The sequence below is a fragment of the Vicugna pacos genome, chromosome 4 (genome assembly GCF_048564905.1).
Source record: "Vicugna pacos chromosome 4, VicPac4, whole genome shotgun sequence".
In the NCBI taxonomy this organism is placed as follows: Eukaryota; Metazoa; Chordata; class Mammalia; order Artiodactyla; family Camelidae; genus Vicugna; species Vicugna pacos.
In genome coordinates this window covers 25496710-25509967 of record NC_132990.1, presented here as the reverse complement: position 1 = coordinate 25509967, position 13258 = coordinate 25496710, and the positions used below count along the sequence as shown (strand labels likewise).

Below are 13258 nucleotides of genomic sequence, written 5' to 3'. Positions count from 1 at the left end.
TTTCCACTTCAAACCACAAATCTTTATGAATGTTGGGCTCAGAACCCCTGCTATTCCTCACGCTACTTCTCAGCATGAAATGCTGCCCCCTTTCTAGCACTTCCCAGCACAGTGTAGCCATTCTCTAAGAAATTACTTAAACACCCTTCCCCTGAGCCTTCCCCAGGTCCTCTCTTTGGTGTTCAAGTGACCCTTTCATCTACCTCTCTCTTCCCATAAAATGACACTAAGAAGACCGCCACTGCATCGGGATGGAACTTGTGCTGGATCTGTACTTCCTGGGTCCTCAAGACATAGAATCGTATTGGGAAGGTAATAGGTATTTAGTAAATGACCGTTGAACTGGCTGAACGGAACCCAACCAGGGGATTTCAAGTGGCGGGAAGAGGTGTCGCGTCGGAAGTGGCAGCGAAGGCTGCTTCATTTTCATCTTGGCGGTGGGGTACGGAGGCCAGAAGGGCACCCAGCTAGGAGTGAGGAAAGCATGGTTCCAGCTCCGCCGCAGCCTCGAACCAGCTGCTTGGCGTTGGGAAACTCACTCTGCCTCTCCGGGCCTCAGGGACCTCACCCTGAAGATGAGGCAGCTGGACTGGGCGAGCTCCGAGCCCAACTGGGCCGTGGCACTCCGGAGCTCCCGGGTGGCTGACACGCACACAAACGGCCCCTTCGCGGCAGGCAGGCAGCGCTGCCCATCAGAAAACAGCCAGCAGCTGGAGGCAGGGAATGCTGGGTTCCACGTTGACATTTAGGTAAATTACAGAGGAAGTGCTCTCACTCCCAGATGAAAATAATTTGGTCCTTCCCCGAGCCTACTTTCCCATCACCGACGGAGTTACAATCACTGTTTCAATTTTCCCCTCTTGGACGTCATGGGGGGCATCTTTTACCAAATAGGATATGCACCCAAACCCACCAGCCTGCTTGGAAGGACTCAGATGTGCTCATTAGAGCACAGGGTGTGCGTGTGTGTGTGTGTGTGTGTGTGTGTGTGTGTGTGTGTGTCTGTCTGTCTGAGTTCCCTCTGCACACAAAGAGTGGCAGCTGGATGGATGGCCTGCCAAGGGGTGAGCAGAGGGCCTTCTGCCAAACGCTGTTCCTTTAATTCACCTAAATGCTGACCTTGAAAAATTGCCCTTTATGGGATGTGATGAGGTGTGAATTCAATCTCCATCCTCACTTGGGTCCTGTCATTTTCTGCGCGGTGATTGTGATTGCCACTTGTGCCAGACAACGTCCACTGGATCGGCAGAGGGTCGGTGAGACTGACAGGGTCCTCGGAGGCAGGCTGACATCGGAAGCCCCTGCAAAGTCCTTTCAGTCATGGACCTCTCTCTCACCATGCTTTTCTTTTTCTGGCTGCAATCAAACCAGCCAAAATTGGAACTGGTTCAGTGCCATCACCCCTGCAGCTTAACTACACCCTCTTAGATGGCTGAGCAACCGGGGTGGCTTATCCGAGATGAGGCTCTGGAAGGTGCTCTATTCACTCCCTGTGCTTCTTAAATTCTTGGGCTCGTGACCCACACCAACTCACTGCAAACTTATTCCGAATGTTCCCGAAGGGTGAGAGAGGGGCGCATTCTGTAATTTTTCTTGTGCTCAAGGAATCAACTGCAGTCCATTTAACTTCATCAAATCACTGACAACAGGGGCTGATACAGAGGATGGAAAATATGCAAGGCCAGAGAACAGCCAAAATCTGACAGTTTCTATCAGTATTAAAGCCAGATGTTCCACTGGCTGTTCAAATTTGATAAACCCACCAACGATAAAGCCTTTTCCCTGGGATCAGTGCGTCCCAGGGTCCATTCATCAGTATGGGGTGCGCACGGCTGTGCACCAGGGCCTCTGTGAAGGCGAAAGCCGTCCTTCTTTGTCTGCGGGCTTCTATAGGTTGTTGTGGCTGGAACAGATCTGTTTACGCTACACTTGCTAGGGCAACGTTTATGTGATAGGGACAAAAGGCATTTTGATTCTTGAATTAATAACACTTGAGTCAAGCTGATGATTCAACAAGATGTATTCAAACAGTTTAAGTGAAGGCAATGTTTTCTTGGAAGCTAATTAATACAGCAACAGACCTTGGGCTGAAGTGATCTAAATGTGCAGCGAGCAAGTGTTCCCATGTTCTGTAAACCATCGAGCTACCCCTGCAGTGAGTGAATGGAGAGGAAAAAGAGTAAATGCACATCCTGTTGGCATAAGCCTCAAATCAGAGCCCGGGCAGTGACATGTTGCAAGGAGGACCTGCAGAAGTGGCTTCTGCTCAGCCTGACGATGTGTCTGACCGTGTTGCAAAGTGTGAGAGGGCCCCAAACAGAGGAGCGACTGTGATTTCGCCTTCCAGCCTTCCTCTTCGGCCCCCTGACGTCTGTAGACAGTCATTGGCCCAGTCTCCCTTCAACCTGCCCCCAGGCGGCTCCCCCCCACAAGGCTCAGGTAACCTGCTGTCCCTCCCACCCTCCCACAACGCCCAAACAGCGATTTCCTTTTCTTCCCGCCATTGAAAACCTGCCAAAACCACTCCATACTGTACAGCTAACCCAGAAACAGGCCACGGAGAATGATGTTAATTTAAACTTCTGCCTTATTAAGTAACAAAACCCAGAAATAATGTGATCAAAGCCAAAAGACACAAACTTCTGCCATCTTTCTTGAGATAAAAGGAGTAAAACACCCATTAAATGAAGGAAGCTTGGACACTTAATAAAAATAGCTAATTAAGTGTTGGAGTAACTTAGCGTTTTGCCTCATGAGCCCGGCAGTACTCAGGACTAGCCTGTATCCCCTCCAATCTCACTCCATCCTGCCGTGACTCAGACCATCACATAATTCTTTTTTCATTCCCTTCATTGTGTGCCAGGGACTGCTGGATGCTCTGGGAGTACGGGAGCGAGTGGTAGACCAGAGCCTAGCCCTCGGGTAACTTATACTAGCGGGAGGAGGGTTGGGGAGCAGGACAGGACCAGCAGGTGTTAAGCGCTGGGGTGCAAATAAATCAGCATGAGAGGAATGAAGGAGGTGGGAGGAGACAGGGGCTACTAGTTGGCCATTTCATCTGAATCCTGCAATGCCCATGAGAATTTCTCCCTTGGAACAGAGAACCCTTCTCCTCTAACGTGTGCTGTTACAGAGTCTGTTTTGCAATGATATGTGTGAATTCTGTGCTTCAGCTCATTTTTTTTTAAACTTCTAATCTGCACATATTTTTGAACACCTATCATAGGCTAAAAATACAGAAACCGAAAAAGGCCCAGTGTCCACTCAGCTAGGGCCCACCATCTGGTTAGGGAGGTAGCCACGTACATCACTGACTCCAGTAGATGTAACTCTGCGGTTCCCTCCTCGGACCGGCCACAGAGTCGTCTGAGCAGAGCGTTTAAAATGCAGAGGCCTGGGACCCACCCTGGATCCGCCAAGTGAAGACCTCCGAGCAAGGAGACCAGAGGGTGTGTATTTTAATCAACGCTCCCCTCTCCCCCACCTCAGATTAATTCTAATGTAAAACAAAGAGAGCTACTGGACCAGGAAAGAACATTGAAAGTAAGGGCATTAGTGACTCAAGCTCCTTAGGGCAGGTCCAAGGCCTTATCTGGTCCGAGACTCTGAGCTTGTAATAAAGAACCTAGGACCAGGTGTGACTCAGTGAAAAAGAGAGAAGACACAAGTTCAAATCCAGGAGGAACGTGGTCCTGTACAAGGGAGGAAATATTCCCTCCTCTGATGAGCGTTGTATAATTTCAGTGAAAGAAAATATGGAAGAGCAACTGTCACTGTGCTTTGCAGGTAACAGAGGCTCTGAAACAGTCGGTTTCATTAGCCTTGGCTTCCTTCTACCAAACTCACTGTGACAAATGCGTCCATGTGATTTAAATTCCACTATGGCTTTCCTTCAGCCTTTTCCCTATGAGCAGGAAAATATTTAAGAGAAAAGCAACCTTACTTCTAATTTTGTCTTTCTAGTTAATATTAATGATTGGATTTTTTCAGCCTCCAGCCTTTTTGATGAGAAAAGAATAGACCAGACTTGACACTAGTAGCTGACCATGTACACACCAGGAGCCAGGAAATCCTAGACACATGGTGCACTTCTCAAGATCGCCTGGTCAAACGCCCCTGTCTCTTACTTCAAAACTCCAGCGCCCAGAGAAGGAAAGGAATTTGCCCGCAGTCTCAGAGCCAGCCAGCGGCAGAAGTGAGGTGAGAATCCTGTTAGAGGGTGGTTCTCTGGAGCTCTCTCTTGGGTCTTCCATGAAGGTACCCCAGGGATCATGAAGGGGCCAGAAGATGGGTCAAAAGATTGTGGGGGGGATACCCCACTCTTGCTTTGACTAGAGGAAGTCTGCTTTTCTTTTTTTTTTTTTTATAAAGTATAACATCCACAGTATGATTTTATTTGAAGAAACAATTTTACTCTGAAAAATAACAGAAAAGCACTGCACTTCACCATTCTGGAGTTTTCATCAGAGGTGTTATGATTTTGCTTCCTTCCCGCCACCTAAATTATGGCAGTCATTATCAGAAAACAATAAAACAATTTTAGAAACTGTTTTTGGAGCCAAGTGTTTGCATAATATCTTCTCACCCAAATGTCCTTCCTTGTTAAAATAAAAGGAAAGCATCGTGAAGCTTCCACTAAACAGTCACAAGAGAACAAACAAATACAGTGAGACCCCATAGGTTCAGTATTTCAAGTGCTCAGGGGACAGTGGAAACCAAAGAAAGGCCAATATAAGTCTTCTCAAATGTATTGTTGTATATTAGAGCATGGTCAATTACCTCCTCAGAATAAAAAACATCTATATATTGGTTTGTAATTAGAAAATGAATTAACTTTTTCATTTCCCTCTTATGACTTTTCAACCAAGAAAAAGTTAACATTCTAGCTCAGATTAAAGGAATCAGAGACTACTACTTGCCCATCAAATAACCATTCTCCCCCTATGAACAAGCACCAGTTTTACCGAAGGAGGAAATGGGCCCATTCCAATATGTATCCAAACTCCCGTGCAGTTAAAGAACATCATGTGAGAGCACTATGACTGATGGGATGTGAGTAGAAATGACAGAGAGGGACTCACAGAAAATATCTTAAAACAAGGTTTCATACACTTATTTTGTTCTTTACTCATCCAGTTTTCTTTAATGTTAACATGGATAAGATGGCTGGCATTCCAGCAGCCATCTTGACAACATGAGGATAAGAGTTACACTCAATGGCAATTGGAGCAGAAAAGTTTAAAGGCTCTAAGTTTCTGATGGGCTCAGAGAGCTGGCAAACCACCCTGAGTTCCAATCCCCAAGTGGATTTTACATGAGAGAAAAACAAGACCCTCATATCTTCAAGTCACTTTTGTTATTGTTTCGCTTTTTCATTTCTGTTACTAGTAACCGAAGAGAGTTCATAGCTCAGAGAGTAGGCCAGCCAAAGTACTATAAATGAAGCTAAGCTTAAGAATATTTCCTATGTAACAGGAAGCATTATTTGCCAGAAATCTGCCCAAGAAAGCTTGTTCAAGTGAGATTTCCTGACTTTTTAATGTTTTTCCAGATCTGAAACTTTTGGAAAGTGTATATGAACAGTAAAGCATGTGGGCAGTTATCCAGAGAGAATTGTTTTATGTTTGCCCAGCACTGTACAATGAGCAGTGTTGGATATGAGTTGTCAACGATTCTATATTTCCGAGAGTCAATTCAATCAAAGAAAGTTATATTTCAAATCATTCTCAAGAGGAGCTTATTTTATATGAAAAGGCCATTTAGGACACACTACTAACTCTGAGATCATTCTCAGACTTGCCATATGACTGCAACACGAAGTGACATCCATACACACCACCTCTCTGCTCAGCCTTTGTATGGGTTCCCTTAGGCGAGACAGACTAAAAAGCATAAAGCCACCGAGTCTCCACCAGGGCTCCCCAAAGCCATGCCCAAGTGTAGGAAGTATGCACTGAACACATTTGTTTATGTGTCAGGTATAGAAAACAGCAAGCCGAAACAGAGGGTGTCGTTTGAAGTCCTGAAGTTGACTAATGAGCTGGGCGGGAAATGGCCCTGAGAATGTTTCCCTCCAGCTTTCGCAGGACAGAGGCAAGCAGCCAGGCTCAGGAAATCCACTCGGCAAGGCACTGGGAACAAAGAGGGAGATCAACTGGGATCTTGGAGGCACTCAAACAGAGCCATCAGCCCGAGTGCGGCCATCACGCCCTGGGAGCAGCCCACCTCGACATCCTTAGTAGGGACCCCAGACAGCAACCATCGTGTCCTATGACCTCTGCACCAACAGGGACCAGTGACGCTGATGGACTCATAAAAGGCTGTAATTTACCTAGCAGCATTCGTAATCCACCAATAGGCCACACTCTATACTTATATAATGAGATAAAGATACACAGTATATCCTATTAGTTAACCAAGGAGGGTGAGGCTTCAGAAGATGAAGTAAGTTGGTCAGCATCATGTAGCTCATAAGTGCCAGAGCCAGTCCTCACCCTCGAGGCAATCCTTCTCCAAAACCCATACTTGTAGCTTCTGTGCCATGTGAACTCTCTGAGTGGAAGACCTCCCACAAGCTGGTAGCCAAAGGCCCTCCCTGAAGAGTCATAACTAAACCAAGTCCTGGAGCTCCGATGAGAAGGGTGGTTTTCACGTTACAGGCAGTCCTTAAGTACCTGGAGTTTACTGGAAAATTGAAAATCGTTCATGGATTCCCCTACGTCCACCTTCATGAAACTACAAAGAATATAAAGTTTTAATCTGAAAAACAATGAACCTGGAAAAATTCACAGGGGCTGCAGGGGCTTTGGGGGGAGGTGAGTCACTATCACAGAGACAGTCAAGCTTTGATGATGTGCTGCACCAAATCATACCGCTGTTTTTCTACCTTGTGGCTTCCTCTACTCTCCAAAATCTGTGCTTCCCCATATCTTGAGGCATAAAGTCCAAATTTTAACATATGGCCACAGCAGCCCTAAAAAAGCAATAAAATACCTCAATATACCTTGATTGGAGTCTAAAACTTGTAGGACATCATCCAATCAATGTCCCCATGTATATCTCCTGGAGATGTCACCAGACAACTGTCTTCAGGGCGCACAAGGACGCTGCTGAGCCCTGCCGCTCTGCCTCTGCCACCGGAATGCCCTTCTCCTGTTCCTCACATGGCAAAATATGACCTGTTCTTAAAGCTCAACTCAAACACCAACTCCTTCTGAAAGCTGTCCTCGGGCCGGATGCCCCAACTTCACCCCTTCATTGCCCAAACTGAACTGGCCCAAGAGAACTGATTGTCCTCTGCACTTTAATTAGGTCTCTGTTTAACGCTGTAGTGTGGTTTATTCATGTTGCTTAAGTGGGTCTGTGAGCCAAGTACTGTAACTTATTCATATATGAATCTCTGGAGTCTTGTAAGTGCTTATTACATAGCGGACAGTCAAGACTGAAAGCATGGACACACTGTAGTGATGATTTCAATAGAAATCAAGTAAGTAAAAACCGATTTTAGCTTATTATAATTTGAATGTTTTCCTGGGTTTGTCAGACCCTTGCAAAATAAAACACTCTGCAAAAAAATCCAATGACAGAATTCTAGTATAAATCAAAAGGTCGTCCTACATAACAACAACAAGTTGCATCCACTTTTCTGCTCGCTCTTTCTTTCATAGTTCCCTCTAAACATCTACATTCCTGTGAAGTTCAGGGTCTTGGCTTCTGAGAAACCTTCGTTAGCAGTCATAAATCACCAACCCAGCACCGCCAGGCTGCGGGTGTTCCTGAGCAGACGCTGTGAACACACTTTTCCATCCTAGTCACACGCTAACATCTCTGATAATCAGTGTTCATTGAACAATTATATTGTGTTGACACTTTTTGAAGCACTTTCCACGGACTGATTCACTTTGATATCTAGGAGCTGAGGCCAGGTTTAAGTGAGCACTGCGCACAGTGAAGAGAATGGAGTCAGATTCTACCAGGTGAAGGCAGTCAAGAGTTTCAGCTCCAAAGCCCCCAGATTCACCTGTAACAGGCATATTATCTGAATCATTTACTCATTATGTTTGTCAGTTATGAACAGGTACTGAAATACTTACAGATTATGATATGATATCTGAGGGTTCTGGCAAAATAATCCAGTTGCAGGGAAATAGAAAAGAGTATCAACCAACGAGTCAGTTGGTACTGGTTACAGCCGAGTGATGGTCCATCTACATGAATTTTGCATACATTTGAAAATTCCTTTGTAAACAGTTTTTTAAGGAAGAATCCACTTGAAACATAATCATAATAACAATGCAATTAATAATAGTAATTGGCCGTGCTCTCTAAGGTTGGTGACCTACCCTGAAGATCTGTCTTGGCACCTTCTGGTTCTCTTACAGTATTTTTCAGTGTGTGTTTTACTTGATTTTTGTCTGTCTCCCACTGAGCTTTCAGTTCGGAAAAGAGGAACAGCTCTAACGTACTACTGAGTCTTCAGCACCTATCACAAGTGCTGTGCTGAGTGGGAGCTAAAGTAATATTTGTGCAGGAAAGAAGGAAGGTTGGGGGTGGGGAGAAAACCACGCTGTCACCACAGGAGGCACGTAACCTGCATTATCTCATTTAATTCCAGCTGCCCCAGGAGAAAACAGCAATTAGACAGCAGAGCAGAGGGTTTGGAAATGACCCGGATCCACTTGAGAGGACGGAGGATGCAGGCATGTTCTGCCCACAGCACCCCTGACACACCTGATTGTTGCAAAGATGATTTCGGCTCACAAAGGGTGCGAATCGAATCACTGAATCGTGACTCAGCAAAATACTAAAGTGGAAGCAGGCCCAGCATATTGAAATAAGACCCATGTTAGTCTTTTCACTACCGGGTCTACATTTAATGAACTCACTTGGAAGATACGTCTAAAGGCTGGCTCTCCCTGTGCACCTACCTACCTACCAGGACGTCTAAACATTCTGTCCGATGCCCAGACCAAATGTTGGGTAAATCATTGCCCAAAATGTCTACTGAATATAGAATCGACTTCATTCTGATGACTTTTTGAAGATACAGTACAAATGTTATGTAAGAAACAAATACAGTAAAAAACAAAACAAACAAACAAACAAACAAAAAACAGCAGCTGCAGCAAAGCAAAAACCCTAAGACCAGCACAGAGTTAAAATAAATGAGGGTCAGGCAGACCTCGATTTAAATGCTGCCATTCAGTACCCATAAAGCTCTGAGAAAGTGCCTTGAGTCTGGGCACTTTCTGGGATGGATATAGCAGTTTACACACCTTGCAATGAAATCTCCTTCTAAAATTCTCACGGGCATGTGCAATACTCTTAGACAAGGACTGAATTTATTCTCTTACCTTGCTCTGCCCTCCCTGGTTTCAGCGTGGACCGCACGTCTGCCTGGCCAGCTGAAAGTCCTCACAGCCACTAATCCGGCCACTCCCCTCCGAACACCCACCATGCTGACCCTCAGGTCTTTGATTGGTCAACAGAGCCTCCGGCGTGCGGCTCATTCATTCCATCGGGGCGGACGGAGGGGTCTCCCTCATACCTGGTAGAAACTTCTAACTCTTAGTCTTCGCTGTGCTCATTTGAACCTGACACAAGCAGTCATGTCACTGAATGTGTCCCTGCAACTGAACATCCGTATCTGACTGTGGTGAGTGACCCAGTGCTTCCAGATAATCCTTCCAGAGAAGATCTCAGCAGTGCCGTGAACCTGTTTCCCTTGACGCTTACTATGCCTAAACTAGGTTTCATAGCAGCTCTTTAGAATAAAATATGGTTTTCTATACATCACGGTGACATCTTTGCAATGAGAGTGGAAACCTGGTCAGCCCTTAGCGTGCAGGCTTCTTGTCACACCTGTGTGGAATTGCCGAGTATCTGCCTTTTCAAAAACAAAAACAAACAAAACAAAAAACAGCTCAGCTAGTGGAGGTGTCATGGGAGACGAGGTGTCCATCGTGATGTGCGAGGCTTCCTGTTTGAGCGAATCAACCAGAGAAATGGAGGAATCACCCCAGAAGGTGCCCCTACTTGCCCTGATAAGGATATGCTTAACATCCTCTAAATTACTCCTCATGTGGCTCCAGAAAGAAACCTAAGTAATGATTCTCCTTTCTTTCCTTTTTTTTTTTAATTGGAAGGCTAGGGAGATAACACTTGAGCAAGATAACCATAACAAATTAGACTATGCTTGCCAGAGTAAGGAATATATAAGTTTTAAGGTAAATACATAAGTGGTTTTAAATCATGACACAAATTAAGCAACACGAATAATTAGCATCAACCTTCCACGATCACTTGAGGTGGTCTGGGGGGAACCGGACACCCAGAGAGCTCCCCTCCACAGAAGCAGTGCCCGCAGCCTCAGGCTGGGTCTGAAACAGCGAGTCTCCACTCTGAGCACAGCGGCTTCACGCGAGGAGCTTGTAAAACTAGCCAGGCCCCACTCCCGAGGAGATTCTAAAGTGCAGCTAGGGTTGAAAATCACTGGCATGAAAAGAAAATGGTGACCTGTGGAAGTTGTGGGATTGCCAGGGAACTGGGGAACCCCTCAGAGACAGGGTCACCCGTCTCAGCAGAGAGCAGCTAATTCTTCCCATCAGCCCACTAAGCCTCGTCTCCTCAGGTGAATGAAACCTCGATGCTCCCAGGTGACAAGCTTGTCGCTGCTTGCTATGGTGACACTTCGAGCAGGGCAACATCACTCCCTCTGCTTGCTTCGCCCTCATCCTTCTTTGGCTTCTGGACCCCCTCAGAGGCACCGCAGGACACACCACTGATGGGGAGATAAATGCAGCGTGGTCACAACACCGCCATCACAGGCCTCCTTAACCATCACCCCTCATCTAGGACTGGTCTCACCTGCAGACACAGCCGTCCAATGTTAAAACTCACCCTGATGATTTATGAAGTCTCTGCACTGTGGCATGGAGCTCAAAGCTTTACTTCCATCATTTCTGAAAAAAGATACCATCTTCACTCTGTACGTGGGGCTACTGATGCTCAAAGCCATTAGGCAATTTGACCAAAACACACATGGCTGGGACCCAAATCTAACCGGCTCTGTAACCCAGGTCTTTCCAGGCATCACTGCCCATCTTTAACTCTGGTCCCCTACAGAGTTTCTTATCCCCATCCTGAAATTATGTGAAGTCCAACCCATGAGAAAACGCCTCTGGGAAAGTGGAGAGTGAGGGGCAGAGCGCGGTGATGAGTCGGTCACTCTTACATGAGTGCACGTGAGTTTGCTGAACCTCCTGCTGTTGCCTGTCAGGGAAGGAGGAAGGCACAGGCCCAGGGCAGAGAGATGGGTCAGCGGGGACCCAGAACCAGAAGCCGCGGGGCAAGTGCACGTCCCGAGAGGTCAGATAAGGCCAGGGTGAGTTACCGTGTATCAACCGCGCTTTGTTTTCTCCTCTTAAGACCTGCTCCTTCTTTGGCCCCTGCCAAGCAAAACTCATTTCGCTCTTATCAGATTTAACCAAGTCTTGGGAAGGCCAGTAAAATCAAAGGCAGGGAACTGTTTTCTGGTTTCAGATTATCAATGCCAGAAACCTCATCAAGACGTTGGGGAGGAGGAATGGGTAGGGAGGAGCGGGGGAGTGTGTTTTGGGGCCGGTGGTGTTATAACTATGGGAGAAAAAAATAAACAGAAGTTAAATTTTACTCTCTGCTGACCTGGATTCCACTCTCAGTGACCCTAGCTGGAGAAAAGCCCTTTGTCCCATGGCGGCCAAGGGGAGGGCCAGCTGCTCCAGTTCAAGTTAAGCCAAAGAGTGCAAAGCTGACTCTGGTCTGAGCCTGGAACATTCCTTCCTGAGATTGGGTTAATCCTCCCCTGTCCTCTTCTCTTCTCCGAGCAATGGGAGGCCGGTGCCTGTGCTGACGGGACCTCCCTGGAGACCCAGTCTGCACACTGGTTCTCAGGCTCCTCCTTCGGCGTAATCCAAAGCCAAGTGCAGGAAGCAGGTGGTCAGACGGACTTTCCCAGAATCCCCAGTTAGCAGCCCTTCAGGTCAGAAGGCTTCCCTGGAAGCCAATGCAAACAGAGGCAGATACATTTTCCCCGGGGAGCCTGCTGTCCAGATGGGTTTCTCAGCTTGGCCACTGCCCACACAACCTTGCTGGTGAGCCAAGGCTGGGGGTTGGTTTTCAGATCTTCCTAAAGGTAAACAAGCCTGCTCCCTTAGCAGAGACAGAGTGAGGATAACTCTGGGACTTTGGGAAGGGGAAACCCCCTCCTTGACACCCTCCCTATCCCTGTTGGACAAAAAGAAGGAAAAATGATACACTGGGAGGTAAAAGTGGTCCCCGAGAAAGGGACGCATGAGGAAAAAAGGCTGGAATAGGGTGCTAATCAGACAGGAGGCTGAGCTTTTTAAGAAACCAATTCCACTTTCAGGCATTTTGAAATTCCACATGACAAGCCTTCTAGGGGACAGTGAGGATGGCCTCAATCCACAGAATTGTCCATAAATTCAGCGATAGAAAGACTGAGAGAAGCAAGAGATCCAAAACTGATGATGACTCATACCCCTTCTGGTCTGTTGGGTATCAGGCACCAGGATGGGTGATGCTCAAAGCATGATCTCATTTAATTCCCCAGAACAACCATCTAAGGTAGGTCTCATCATTCCCATTTTACAGATGAGGATACCGTGGCCTCAAGAGTTCTAGCCATTCACCCGCATAGTTCGACTTTCTGCCGGGCTCTTGTCTTACCTTGCCTTGTTTATTTCTACTGAACTGGAGTTGCTCTCAGATTCTAGTCAACCAGGAAATGCTGAAAGGGCATTAGAAGCCCTGCCGTGTGCCAACGAAGGAGAGCCTATGGGAGGGGACAGGCCAGTTCTCTCCCTCTTGTGCCCCCAGTGCAAATCATGGTGCTGGCACAGGGCTGTTGCCAATAAAGTTTTTTGAGAGGATGAAAATGTTCACCTTGGCCCCAGCTGCAAGGTGAATTAAATTCTATAACTTGGAAACCAAGAAGCCTATAAAACTAATGCCCAAGGATCAAAAGCACATATTTATTGCCAGGTTATGTGAGCTTAATAAGTGTTTCATAAATGAATGGATGAATACGTGAAAGATTTCTCTCTCAAAATTGTTCCAGGACAAGGCTGGGCTACATTCCTATGCCCTTGCTACCTGATTCTCCGCGTCTGTATTTTTCCACGTCTGTATTTCCATGTCTATGTGCCTCTACTTGGAAGTTTTGGCTTTGAAAACTCAGGCCTGAAGACAAAGCTTAGCC

General features: G+C 46.6%; 1 long non-coding RNA gene across 1 annotated transcript; it reads left to right on the top strand.

Annotated features, from left to right (window-relative positions):
* Positions 1-665: 665 nt before the first annotated feature.
* LOC140695836 (uncharacterized) lies at positions 666-9790 on the top strand. Its single transcript, XR_012071666.1, has 3 exons — positions 666-749; positions 3991-4200; positions 8615-9790. It is a non-coding gene; the product is annotated as an uncharacterized lncRNA (long non-coding RNA).
* Positions 9791-13258: the final 3468 nt, after the last annotated feature.